Genomic DNA, 13,268 nt, shown 5'->3' with positions numbered 1-13,268 from the left:
ATGAGTAAGAGTTCCTGTTCCTCCACATCCTCACCAACACTTACCACATGATTTCCTTATTCTAGCCATCCTAGTGGGTGTGAAATGGTATCTCAGTGTGGCTTGATTTGCACTTCTTTGATGAATAATAGCGTTGAGCATCTTTTCATTACTTACTGGCTATCTTCTTTGGCGAAATGTCTATTCAGATCCTTTGACAATTTTTATATTGGGTTATTCATCTTTTTATTATTGAGTTGTAAGAGCTCTTTATATATTTTGGATACAAGCCCCTTATCAGATATATAACTCTAAAGTACTTCCTCCCATTCTGTAGGCCATCTTTTCACAATTATCTGATTCTTTTTTTTTTTTTTTTAAGATTTTATTTATTTATTCGACAGAGATAGAGACAGCCAGCGAGAGGGAATACAAGCAGGGGGAGTGGGAGAGGAAGAAGCAGGCTCCCAGCGTAGGAGCCTGATGTGGGGCTCGATCCTGGAACGCTGGGACCACGCCCTGAGCCGAAGGCAGACACTTAACGACTGAGCCACCCAGGCGCCCCACACAATTATCTGGTTCTTAAATCCTAGTTTTTAATGCAGTGATGGTGGCCATTTGAACATAATGGCTATAGCTTACATACACTTAGCATATTATTTTTATGTATAAAGCGTTACATAATTAACAAAAACCAAAACTTAATATATGAAGATGTCCCTTAAGATATTCAAGACAAAATAAAAAGCTACAATACCCAAAGAAGTTAATGCTACTTTTGAAGATATGTAACGACTCTTGATAGGACTCAGGCGCTTGGATTATCTGGCCCATTAATCACTTCAAAGGCTCTTCTCCAAACTATCACACTGCAGAGGAAAGTAGCAAAGGTCTACCAACAGGACAAACCTGCCCCATTTCCCTCCTATCTTTATGTCTCCCCCTCCTCTATCCAGCTAAGAATTATTTTTACATTTTTAAATGCCTGAAAAAACAAGAAGAATATTTCTTTACTGGTGAAAATTATATGAACTTCAAATTTGTTGATACAGTGTAAGATTGGGCAAATTTCTTGAGCTGAGGGCTAGAGGGTAAATATGTAGGTTTTGCAGGCCATGTGATCTCTTTAGGAGCTCCTCAACTCTAGTGTTGCAGCTTAAAAGCAGCCATAAACAATACACAAAGGAAAAGTGTGGCTGAAATTTATGGACACTGAAATTTGCAGTTCATACAATTTTCACCACTTCAACAATGAGCACCAAAAACCTATTTCCTACCAGTCACGGCCACTTCGATGGTCACCTTCCTGATTTCTCAATTACTTTTTCTCTTGAATAAATATGACACCTTGATTCTAATTTTATTAAGGATTTTTAGATATGGGAATTCACAGAATAGTCTTTCTTTGCAAAATACACTTTATCTTCAAGAAGTCATGATCTAGCAGGGGCCTGGGTGGCTCAGCCATTAAGCATCTGCCTTTGGCTCAGGTCATGATCCCAGGGTCCTGGGATCCAGCCCTGCATTGGGTTCCCTGCTGGGGGGGGGGGGGGGGAGGAGCCTGCTTCTCCCTCTCACACTCCCCTTGCTTGTGTTCCCTCTCTCGCTGTCTCTCTCTGTCAAATAAATAAATAAATAAATAAATAAATAAATAAATAAATAAAATCTTAAAAAAAAAAAAAAGAAGTCATGATCTAGCCACAGTCAAGCTATTGAATGAATCACTTTAAAAAGCTTTTACTTCCTGCTCATTACACATTGTAAGTCAAATACTGTTGAGGGCTGAAAGAAGTTCCAAAACCCCCCCCTTGCCCTCAAGTGGCTTATAGTCTGATTAGACTCTGGTAATTATAAGAACAATTTCCCCAAATATCACTCCACTGTCATAATCTTACATTAAGTGAGCTCAGCTATTTTACCAAAAATTCTAAGGCACGTTCCTTAAATTAAAAGAAATCTATATACGCAGTAAAGAAATAGTACCTGCAAACAATTCTGTAAACTATGGTGCCTGAGTCCCATAGGCTTCTGCATTCCCCAGACTTACTGAACCAAAGGTTCTTGATGCTTTGCTAAATGTTCAATCTCCCCTTTGGCCGTGTGGACCCAATCCTAGCCCCACATCCTAAACGCAGTCACCCATATTTCCTCATTTCACAGAAGGCATCAATTCAAATGTTGCTAAAACTTGCAGCCTGTTTGTGATGCCTGACACCACTCCGATGGGAATAAAGGCAAGGCCATCTGCATAGGCAATTATTAGCCCAGAAAGTGATGATAACTCAGCTACTTGCGCAGACAGCTTTCCACCCAAAGCAGTCAGGGACCCAGCTGTGTGAGAGGCCCTATTTCGGGCTGTCCCTCACTGCCTCAGTTGCCTTTGCATTTTTTCAAAGTGACTCATTGCCTCTAGTCAGGTTCTGCAGAGAAGCCAGGTCCGTTCCTTTCCAGCACTTTCCAATCGAGGTGCCGTGGTCGGATCCAGCCCAGTCGCAGCCCTCCCCCTCTCCCCCCTCCCTACGCAGCCCCGTGGGGTGGGGAGGCTCGGAGCCCGGCGGGCGAGGACCCCCAAAGTTAAGACGGGCCTGGGGCGGCAGCGCGGGGCGGCTAGGCCCCGGCCGGCTCCCGCGCGCAGCCCGCTTCCCCGCGCCGGCCGGGGGCGCCCGCAGCGGGGACGGGGCGGGGGGCAGGGCGCCGCGGCGCTGACCCACATGGGGCGGCCCCCCCGCCCCGCCCGCGTCCCCGCCCCGGGCCCCGGCCCCCGGCCCCGCAGGCGCCCGCACCGCCTCCCCCGCTCGCGCGCCGCCGCCGCAGCCGCGTCCCGCCACCCTCCCCACCCCACCCTTTCGGCGCAACTTCCGAGCGGCCGGCCGCGGGGCGCCCCCCGCACCTGCCCCCGGCCCTCCGCAGCCGCGCCCGCCCGCAGCGCCCGCTTACCTGCTGGGGGGCCCGGGGTCCGGTCCCCGGCGCCGCAAATCCGAGTCCGGCCACTCGCACCCTCCTCCCGCTCCCTCCTCCCCCTCGAGTCGGAGCCGGTGTCAGTCACGCTGCTCCTGGGGAGAGTCGCCGGCGGCTTCCGGGAGCTCCAAATACAGACGAGCTGAGGGGGAGAGGGGGGGAGGGAGGGCAAAGCCCCGCGGGTGCCGAGTGGAAATAAAGGGGAGCAGAGAGGAGAGGGGGCTGGAGGAAAGGAGGGGCAGATGGGCCGTGGGAGACAAGACTGGGACGCGGGGAAGGCAGGGGAAGGGGGAGCGAGCCTGCCAGGCGCCCGGCTGTGAAAGAAATGAATTCGCCGCATCAGGCAGCCTTGCAAGGAAGTCTGGAAAGATCCGGCAGACTCCTGGCTGAAAGAGCCACGGATAGGTTGGCTCCTCAAAGACTTCGCAGAGACATGATGGGTCCTTAGGAAGCAAGAGCCGGGCCTGTGTGTCCCCCGACCCCAATATGCGAAGAAGGGCCCTGGAGGGAGAGGGAGGTGGACATCTAACGCATTAGCCAGGCATCAGGCTCAGCAGCTTTCAGATCTTATAAGAACATTTTCTAATGTATTTTTTAAATGTGTCTTACATACAGCATCTTTAAAAGAGACTAAATGCCCAATTATTTAAAAACAAACCTATCCCAAAGCACTCCACTTTAATGTCTGTTTGTGGCCATTTCCCCTTTATATAGTGATTATAATTATAAAATTAGAGGCTTTTTACTGTTTTGTTAACATGCGTAGAAGGAAAACATCGATTTTCAATTTTCATCGTTTATTTCAATCTGAGAAAGTGGACTTGAAACTTTTTATTGAATAAATGCCAGGAAAATAATTACAGAGGAGAGAAGTGGGGGATGGTAATTGATACTTCTTAGAGCAAAATTTTCAAACAAATAAGAGGATGAATGTCTAAAAAGCTAATGGGTTCTGTGCCTTACCAGGCTTATTCTGACCCAATTGTCACAACTTACATGAAAGTCATTGCTATTACACATTGCATTTAGCCAACGAGGGGATGCCTCATTGGTCCCCTTTGTCTGAAAAGAAGGGAAAGAAAATGGCGTAAGCATTGATAAATAGGTGGAGGTCCTGCATTTAGCAGAGAGCCAAGGGCATCCCTATGGCGCCCATGCCTTGCATTTGGTAGGTATCTAATACATTTCTACTGAGTAATGAATAAAGGAATGAGTAGATGGACGAAGTATATATGTATTTAGAACATTTATTTACCAAGAATGTAAAAAGTCATATATCCATAAGAATCAGGCTGTGCAAGTCTGCAGGAAACATCCAAGGTTCCCATCTAGTATGACCTTCCCCCCCCTAACATTAACATCAACAAATACTCACAGAGCATTTCCTTTAGCTGAGTATATTTTGCCTTGGAGTATAAAGTATTATGGAGCATAAAGGTGAATAAGGCACAAATCCTGTCCTTAGGTTTATAAAAGAGTAGGAAGAAGAGAGTATAAAAATAACCACGGTGTAAAGAAGACTGTAAAAAAAAATGTCCCAAAAGAAACATGGTGGAAGGTCTGTGGTCGTGTAGAAGAGAGTGAAGTTGCTTCTAGTCCTGGGATCAGAGATTACATCCTGGTGGAAGTGAGAGTCGAACTTCCCAAGCAGAAATAAAACAATAAAAGTGAAGGGTCCGGGGAAGACACTCACGATGAAAGGAAGAGCAGGGACAAAAGTGAAGAGGTGGTAAAGGACAGGACAGGTCTGAAGGACAGGCAGTGACCTTAGCTGGGATGGAGAGTTGCAGGAGTCAGATAGAGAGGAAGGATAGATTCTCCGTGGTGGTGGCTTTCAGTCTTAACCTAAGATGATTGACCCCCAAGGGGCAGGCATTGGGGAACTATTCACAGATTTGGAGCCGAGCCATGATAGTGGTTAATTTGGTAGTGTCATCTAGGATTGGAAAGAGATAAGAGGCAGGGAAATCCTCTAAGACGTAATTCACTAATTTGGAAGGAAAAGTAAATGAGCCTTAACCTGTTGCCTGAATTCTTCCTAGAACTAATTTCACCTAACAGAGCATATGTCTGCTGACGGATGCCACAATGGGGCTAACCCCCAGTGAACTCATCTTCCTAAACAACCCCCTAATGTTTGCTATCCCTAGTGTCCAATTAGACCAGAAAGTTCCAGGAAAGCAAGGATCATGTCTGTTCAAGGTTTAAGGCTATGTCCCCAAAGCTGACACAGAAAGGTCATTGCGTACATATTTGCTGACACGTTTTTCCTTTACAGGAATTGTTCTGAAGGTTGTGGAATTGGAAAGAAGAGGATGGGAGCTAGGCTCTTCTAAATCTTTTCAGTCCTTCCTAAGATTCCAACCCAAACCTGCAGTTGTCCTTAGCCGATGATCTCATTATCTGCTCTAGGAAGAGGCTGATGCCATGTTAGCTTCTATGCCAACCACTTTTCTCCCTTCTGCCCCCAAATTTCTCCTCTCCTCTTCTCTGCTCATTATATTTCATTTGAATTAACTTCCCCTTCCTTGCCAAAGCTAATAATATTCTTTTCTTATTCCACTTTGGGCTCCATACTCTTGTGTCTGAGCTTCCTCCTCTCCATTGGATTTGTCCCCGGGATAAACACTCCTGTTGTCACCAGCCATGTCTATATCTGAAAGCTGATAACGTGGTAGACACATGGCGAAGCGGAGGGGCCCGTCGTTAGAATGATTCTACTGTTCTGCTTTTCTGTATATGGTGTCAAACTTTTACATTAATTATTTTAAGTGAAGGGATTTGCTAGAATCTCGATGGTGAGCAGGTGACTCAGAATCTCAAAATGCGTAGTCTATAAAGCTCATAAAATATCAGGCAGAATCCAGACCTCCATGCTCCTCTCCTAGAATCCACTCCCCAGGTCCAAATGTACCTGCATGTCAGTCTGACATGTAGGAGGCTAACCATCTGTGAATTTGATAAAAAGTCTCCCTAAAGTGGTGTTGTGGATGGAAACAAACGAACCCAGAGAGACCCTCTTTCCTGAGCAGCGTCCATGCTGGTGCACGAGAGAAAGAATGGGTGTCTGGATTCCAGGCGGGCCCTTTGTGAAGTTATGCTAGGGCCCCAGGTCTCTGCGAGCCCCACTCCACCCACGTGGCTGCTGAGACCGCTGGGACCAGATTGTTGCCCCCATGCTTATTTTGCCTTCCTCTCCTTACCCTGACTGGCAAATGGAAAGCATCCAGTGAACACCATGTCCTTTTGGGGAGCTTTTCTTGGTCCGTGAAAAGGAAAGGATTTTGAAGGTTGCCTCCCAACACCTGCCTTCTCAGAACTCAGAAGTTCTGAAGACCACATAACCAGGGTACCCCGCGAGTTTGTATTTTGATAACTCCCAAGTTGAAAGTTATCAATGGCAATTTTACCAGGGGTTGATTCACACATTGTGGGTGCTAAGAATGCAACGCTCTATGCAAACAGAGGGTTATCATCATGGCTAACTCTGAACACCTACCACGGACCGAGCTCTGTTCTCAGCATTTTATGCGGACTAACTCCCCAGCCTTGCGAAGTGGGTGCTGTTCTTATCCGCACTTTATAAATAAAGAACCAAGCGCAGAGAGCTTTGGCCATTTGTTCAGGATCAGAGAGGAACATTGGTAGTGGGATTTTGGATCCAGAAGTCTAGCTTTACCTTGTGTACTTAACCACTACGCTTTACATGAATAAATAGGAACAAATAGAAATGAATGGAAAACTACCCGTGGGGAGGTGCCTGGCTGGCTTAGTCAGAAGAGCCTGCAACCCTTGACCTCAGGGTTCTGAGTTTGAGCCCCACATTGGGCATAGAGATTACTAACTAACTAACTAACTAAATAAATAAACTTAAAAAAAAGAAAAGTAACAGTGGATAATAACACAAATGCTTACTGCAAGAGTAGACATCTGTACAGTTGTGATAGAAGTTAATGTCTATGCATCATCAAGAATATCTAGGAATAAAACTGATATCCTGCTTCCACTGAGCTGATGTATCAGGAATGAATAAACCCGACTAAGGAAATGATGGAACTTTATAGTATCACAGAGTGAGCTGTGCAGAGAAAGGGGTAGGTGAGTAATACTCCCTTGCGTTCGTGAGATACGGACAAAGATGAATTATATAAGTTAAATGTCGCCCCATTTCTGTGGCAGAGGTAACAGTGAGTCATCGACTGCTTCGGATGAATGGATTCTTTATCCTTTCTTCTCAAAGAGGAAACCAGGGTAGCTCAACTGTCATCCTGACCTTCTGTCTTTCCATTGGAGCATTGGAAGCTTGTGCCAGAGGAGTAAAAGACCCTGGAAACAAATCTTAAATATTCCAATCTTTTGCCATGTAAAGATCCTTAGTAAGGATTTCTCTCTTATCTACCCACCTATGTCCTGACCCAGCGTCTATGAAAGAGAGAGAACTCTTTGATGGCTATGCTACATGGTCTGATTTTCTCTGACATGGAGGAGTTATACGGAGCTTGGCTTTGATCCAGCAGCTACTGAGTATGGCAGAGCTGGCCACATCACATAGCCTTGGGGACATCACCTCCACGCCACCTTCCCCTCCACCATTAACCACACCCAGCCATCTTTCTTCCAATGTGAGGATTCTTAGTTATTATTTTGATGGTCTGTCCACCCACAGATGCGGGGGTGAGGGAAGGGTGAGCATGAAGTCGAGTGATGAACTATAAATAGAAGAAAGTGAAGGTGAACAGTATCAGTTTCCCTAGCACCACAGGCACCCAAAATGACCCTTGTTATATGTTCAGTGAACAGAGATTTTTAACCTGGGATCTCTAGACAGGCTTCAGGAATCTGTGAGCTCCATGAACAAGATGTAATGTTTTAGGTTTCTGCATTTATCTGAGAAGACGATCCATAGCTTTTATCATATTTTTTTGGAGTCAGCTCTGAAAAAAATTCAGATCAGTGTCTAAACATTGATCAAAATATCAGTGATTTACAAAAGCGCAAAAGAGAGACAAATGGTTCCTCCCCGCCTTTGCTATCCGAGTCCCACAGCAAAGCCAACATCTCGATGTCAGGTGAACACAGGCTCTGGTTCTCTCCAGAGCCCAGGCCCAAAGCAGCTTCACTTAGCAGAATCATCCAGGCAGATCGTTTTTGGTAGGTTTAACCTTTTGGGAATAACTTCTTTTTTTAAAGAGCATCTTGTGATGGTCATACCTTAACTCAAAAGGATAATTGACTAATCCCAGGCAATGAGGCGGGCATGGGTGAGGTTCAGAGGCATTTGAGAAGGCGAAGGGGGCTGGTAGACACCACTCCAACCACAGGGCATGCCTCTAATAACCCACTTTGTGGATAAGATGTCCCTGCATGAAAATTTTATGTAACTAGAAATAGAGAAGACCGCTGGTCTTAAACCTAAGGATTCTTTTTATATTCCTCTGACTTGTTGGAGCTATTCCTAAACCCTCCAGTCCATATTAATCTCTTCCTTCATTGAATACCTTTGAAATACGTAGTTTATTCATTAAATTAGAAAGAAATTTCCCTCTTAAATATTTTTTCTGCTGTCTACTTTCCAAGTCTTCTCTATCTGTATTTAAATGCCTAAAAGCAGAACCATACCTATCTCAAATTTATTTTTGTATCATTATGCAATGCTAAGGAAAAGGCTGCCCATAGCCTCTTCCTCTTGGCATGTGTTAACAAATAACCTCTATTTACCTGTTAGCAAGGTACCCTCGTGCCTGGCTCACCTGCGCCGCTATGCGCAGTGGCCCTAACCAAGGGCCATGCAGTCAGTGGTCAGTACACAAGTTCATTGATCTGCTTACTGACACAAATCCGGACCTAAAATCAGAGCTCAGAGAAATTGACAAGTTTGTCCACGATAGTGTGGGGAAAAAAAAAACAGCAACCAAACTTTTGCAAAAAGTGTTTAGTGTATTTTTTTTAATTACAATTATTGTGAAGAAATAAGATAATGGCTTTGAAAACAGAATAAGAGAAAAGCCCGATTAAAAAGTCTAGAGACAGCCTAAGGGAGAGAGATTACCCAAGAGAACTTAAGAGATCCAGAGGCCCATTTGAACCCAGAGCGAGTAGGAAAAAAGTGCAATATGGTATTTAACTTTATACTCTGAGTAAAGAAGCTTTGAGAAGGTGAAATTGCCAGAGGCCAATGGTTAGAGGAGAGTTTATTAGTAAGAAGGCAAGCTTATTTATTCTTCCTTTTGATGTCATATCTTAAAATAATGAAAATAGAGAATAGATAAAAATAATCACACCATCCTAACACAATATGCAAGTATTTTTGTATTTTTTTCATTTCTTTTCATAACCTCTATGTGATATATGTTGCAGTTTGAAGTTAAAAGCGAAGCCATAATACGTAGCTATAATAGAGAATTAGATTTCAGTTTTTAAAATAAGATTTTGTTTATTAAGTGGCATATTCCTGCCTCTCATTTAATTATGGCAGAAGTAAGTACTTACACTATTGCTACACGATAGGGTGGCCAGTAGTGGCAAAGGAAGAAAAACTGAGGCGTCTGGAGAAGTCTAGCTAGAACTTAGCCAAAATTAACAGCCCCCTTTTAAGTAAAAAGAATGCTACATTATCCATCCACCTGGCACGTGGAAGGCTCTCGCTAGATATGGTTGGACTGCAAATTGCAGCGCCCAACACGAAGGGAACAATCTGGAAAGTGTGCATTGTCTAGAAGAAAGTTTCCTTGTTCAAAATAATTTTAAACAAGAAAATAATAATCAATGGTCCTTATGAATTTAATGTGATGTATATGTAATGCATATTTAGTGTGTATGAAATACAAAATATGATTAATACCTACAAAATAAAGAGTGGGTTGACCCACAATCTCATGGAATCTCCAAGTTGGCAAGTGGAAAATTCCAAAACAATAACTTTCCTTCCAAGGAGGCATATTCCTAGTCAGGGCACCTGAAAGCTTTTATTTATTTATTTATTTTTAAGATTTTATTGATTTATTTGAGAGAGAGTGAGCATGAGTGGGGCAGGGTGGGGGAGGGGAGAGAGGCAGAGGAGGAAGCAGACTCCCTGCTGAGTAGGGAGCCAGCAAAGGGGCTCTGATCCCAGGACCCTGAGAACATGACCTGAGCCCAAGGCAGACGCTTAACCGGCTGAGTCTCCCAGGCGCCCCTGAAAACTTTTTACAATGTACGACTGTAGATGTCCAAGTTTCTGCCTGTTTTGGTCCACTCCTCGTCAACAACACAGGAAGGATTAACTTCAAATAATTTTCCTGGCCAGATCTCACACTTGGAAAATAGCGTTCTATTGATTATCATGCATTCTTCAAGTTCTTTTGTATTGGTTTGTTTTTTGAAACAATGCAATCTGGATTAAGTATGTTGTCATGATCTTGAGAAAAATAATAAGGCTGATTTAAAGCCTGATCCTTCTTTCTGACCCCTCAAAGTGTCTGACATCGACAAAAATATGATCCAGTTGTTTCTCATCAGATGTAAGGGGTAGAGTCATGAGTTATTTCGGCATCTGATCTCCACGAAAGGAAGATCTATGAGCCATCTTGCCCAATTCTGCTCGGAGCAGCGAGCACTTGTCTCCTCCTTCTCTCCCCCACACTTCCCATCCTAGATTATCTCCATCATCCTGTGACTGAAGGAGAAAATAACTCCCCAGCTGTCGGCGGCTTTCTCAGCTGCCAACACAAGAGCCTGATCCTACAGAGGGAAATTCCTGAATTAAGGAAACAGTCACCATACACACTTTTGGTTACGCCATCTGGGCTTCTGGTGGTAGTAGTGGGGGCGGGGGGGAGGGGGTACCTCTGCCTGCACCCACCAAGGCTTCCGGAAGGATGTCTGAACCTTCAGGGAAGGCTTGGCTTCCTTAGGTTATTCTTTGAGCTTCCGCATGACTGTTCTTTTGAATGAGATCTTATGTGGGACTAAAACCATCAGCATCTGACTTACATATGATAGAGAGAGAGCATACCTGTTCATCTTACGCCATTTCTGAACTCCTCTGGGTCTTGTCGAATCTGTTAATAGTCAGTGATCTGGTGGTAGGAGGAAGGGGGCAGCTCTAAGTGAGGAGTGGGACCTTGCTTAGCCTTGGTTTTCTCAGCTTCTGCTTTTGAGGCATCAGTGGGGCTGGAGGCTGGAGAAAGTAGAGGTGCGGTGAATGACAGGGGAAGGCTAGGAGACCCATGGATCCATCTGGCAGTGCATGCATGGTGGAAGGCTCCGGAAGAGGCAGCAGGAAAGGGGTGGGGTGCTGTGCGTGGCAGAAGATGGACAGAGCCGGAGCCAGGGCCAGCCCATGCCACCGGCTGCATTGCAGGTGCTGCTGGGGGTGTGGAACCGAGACCTGGCTAGAAGGAACACTTTCCGCTCCCCCGTCTGTGACCACAGGGCAGGTCTCACTGAAAGTTGTCCTGAATTGAAACTGAAGGAACCTAGAGAGGCTACACTTTAGGTTTTCTGTTTTAAGAATAATAAAAGCATGAGTGGGTGAAAGTCTGCGTTTTTGGAACTTTAATAAGTATCTCACAACAATGTTGTGGATTTCTCCCAGTGGTGATGAAATAATAGTGAATGAAAAGAAAAATCAATGTAACCTGTGCAGATGCCATAAATGGGAAGGGAGAGAATTCTACAGTCCAGAGTGGGGCAGAGTTTCTATTTCCAGTTTTCTGACATGATGACGAAGAAGGAGAATACTGGGGTCTTAAATCTAAGTTGACTTTGAAAAAAAAAGTGGTGAACACCTTACTTCTCACAGATGCAGCAATGAAAATTCATCCTTCACTCAACAAAACTTCATCTTCAGACAAGTCTTGCATGATTTACTATAACCTCATAAAAAGTATCAAAGAGATCCATAAAATAAGACCAGGCTGCCCACATTTTTTAAAAAGTAACTACAGAAATTCTGAGTGACTGTGTGGTGCCGTCCAGACATATCTGACGGTTGATAAGCGCTCTGAAATTATAATTAGACACTTGAAATTAGTTTGTTAGGCTTAGGTGCATTTCTTCAGATGATTCAACTACAGAATGAAGCTCTTTTTAGAGGCACGAAAACCCATATTTTAAAATCTGATAACTGTATTTTTCTTTATTCTAACTTATTTTAAAAAAAGATTTATTTATTTATTTTAGAAAGAGCGAGAGTATGCATGTGCGCGTGCCCAGAGGGGAGGGGCAGATGGAGAGGAAGAGAGAGAATCTCAAGCAGATTCCTCACTGGGCACTGAGCCCAAAGTGGGCCTCAACCTCATAAACCCAAGGTCATGACCTGAGTCAAAACCAAGAGTTGGTCACCTAACGGGCTGTGTCTCCCAGGCACCCCTCTTTATTCTAATTTCTATAACTCAGAAGACATTCCTGTGTCTGATTTTTCCTGTATTCAGAAATTCTACATGAAGTCCAACGTGGTCATTAATAAGGATTGCAATGAAAAGTAACTCTAATTATAACTCTCTTACAATCTAAAAACAATTGATGTCAGGAAGTCGCTGGTTACTGACGTGTTGAGCCATCATCTTCTGGATTACATCTAAACCAGAACCTGAATAAAACTTGCTAAGCACAGCAACACCACAAGCCTTTCATTTATTTTGATCTGATGCCAAATATCCATTGAGAGATCTGTGCCCTCCCACCTCCCCAAAGCCAGAGAACTGGTTGCAAATTGGAGCAAGTCCTGACATAGATTTGCATTTTTCAGGATTCTTCAAAGCACCAGTAAGAGCTCCATGGCCTCCCACAGAGTGGCCAAAAATAGCCAATTTTCCATGGTCCACTGGAAAATTGGCATTTATCAGTGAGGGAAGCTTATTCATTATGTAAGGGTACATTCTGTAGATGGTTTTTCAACCATCCACATAAAATCCAGCTCTAGTGCCAAGGTCCCAGAGCTCATCTTTCCCTCGTGTCTGGAGCAGTGATGACCAGGCTGTGTGCTGAGCCCATTTGACGAAGGCTGATTGACTAGCATTTGCTCTGTGAAGATCTGCAGTCAGTGGAATTCAGGGACTCTCCTCGTGTCTGGCTTTAGAAGCAGGCAGACAGCAAATTTCATTTTGCCTGTGAGTTCAAACCATGTTCAAACAGCTTCAGCAGCTCTCCAGAGAGCAGTGCTGTCCGAAAGAACTTGCTATATTCATGTAGGTGTCCATCTAAGATTGACTTGAGAAGTCTGGGTATTCTTCCCTCCTCTTCTCCTCCTGCTTCAGCTCCCAGAGCAGGAGCCTCCTCGACCACTGGCAGGCATCATCTTTATCAGTTACCTTTTGGTGAGGATGGAAAAATTCAGATGGTGATCAGAC

The 13,268-nt window shown here is 44.5% G+C and overlaps 1 protein-coding gene across 1 annotated transcript in view; it reads right to left on the bottom strand.

Annotated features, from left to right (window-relative positions):
- CAP2 (cyclase associated actin cytoskeleton regulatory protein 2) overlaps positions 1-3,055 on the bottom strand; it is a 129,794-nt gene extending 126,739 nt beyond the window's left edge. Inside the window, exon 1 of the mRNA XM_045811669.2 lies at positions 2,917-3,055. The gene's annotated coding sequence lies outside the window, so the exon portion shown is untranslated. The remainder of the gene's footprint in view (positions 1-2,916) is intronic.
- Positions 3,056-13,268: the final 10,213 nt, after the last annotated feature.

This window comes from Ursus americanus, chromosome 32 (genome assembly GCF_024610735.1).
Source record: "Ursus americanus isolate L20-20 chromosome 32, mUrsAme1.1.p, whole genome shotgun sequence".
NCBI lineage: Eukaryota > Metazoa > Chordata > Mammalia > Carnivora > Ursidae > Ursus > Ursus americanus.
Note: the sequence above shows the minus strand (reverse complement) of the source record. Positions and strands in the feature narration are given on the sequence as shown.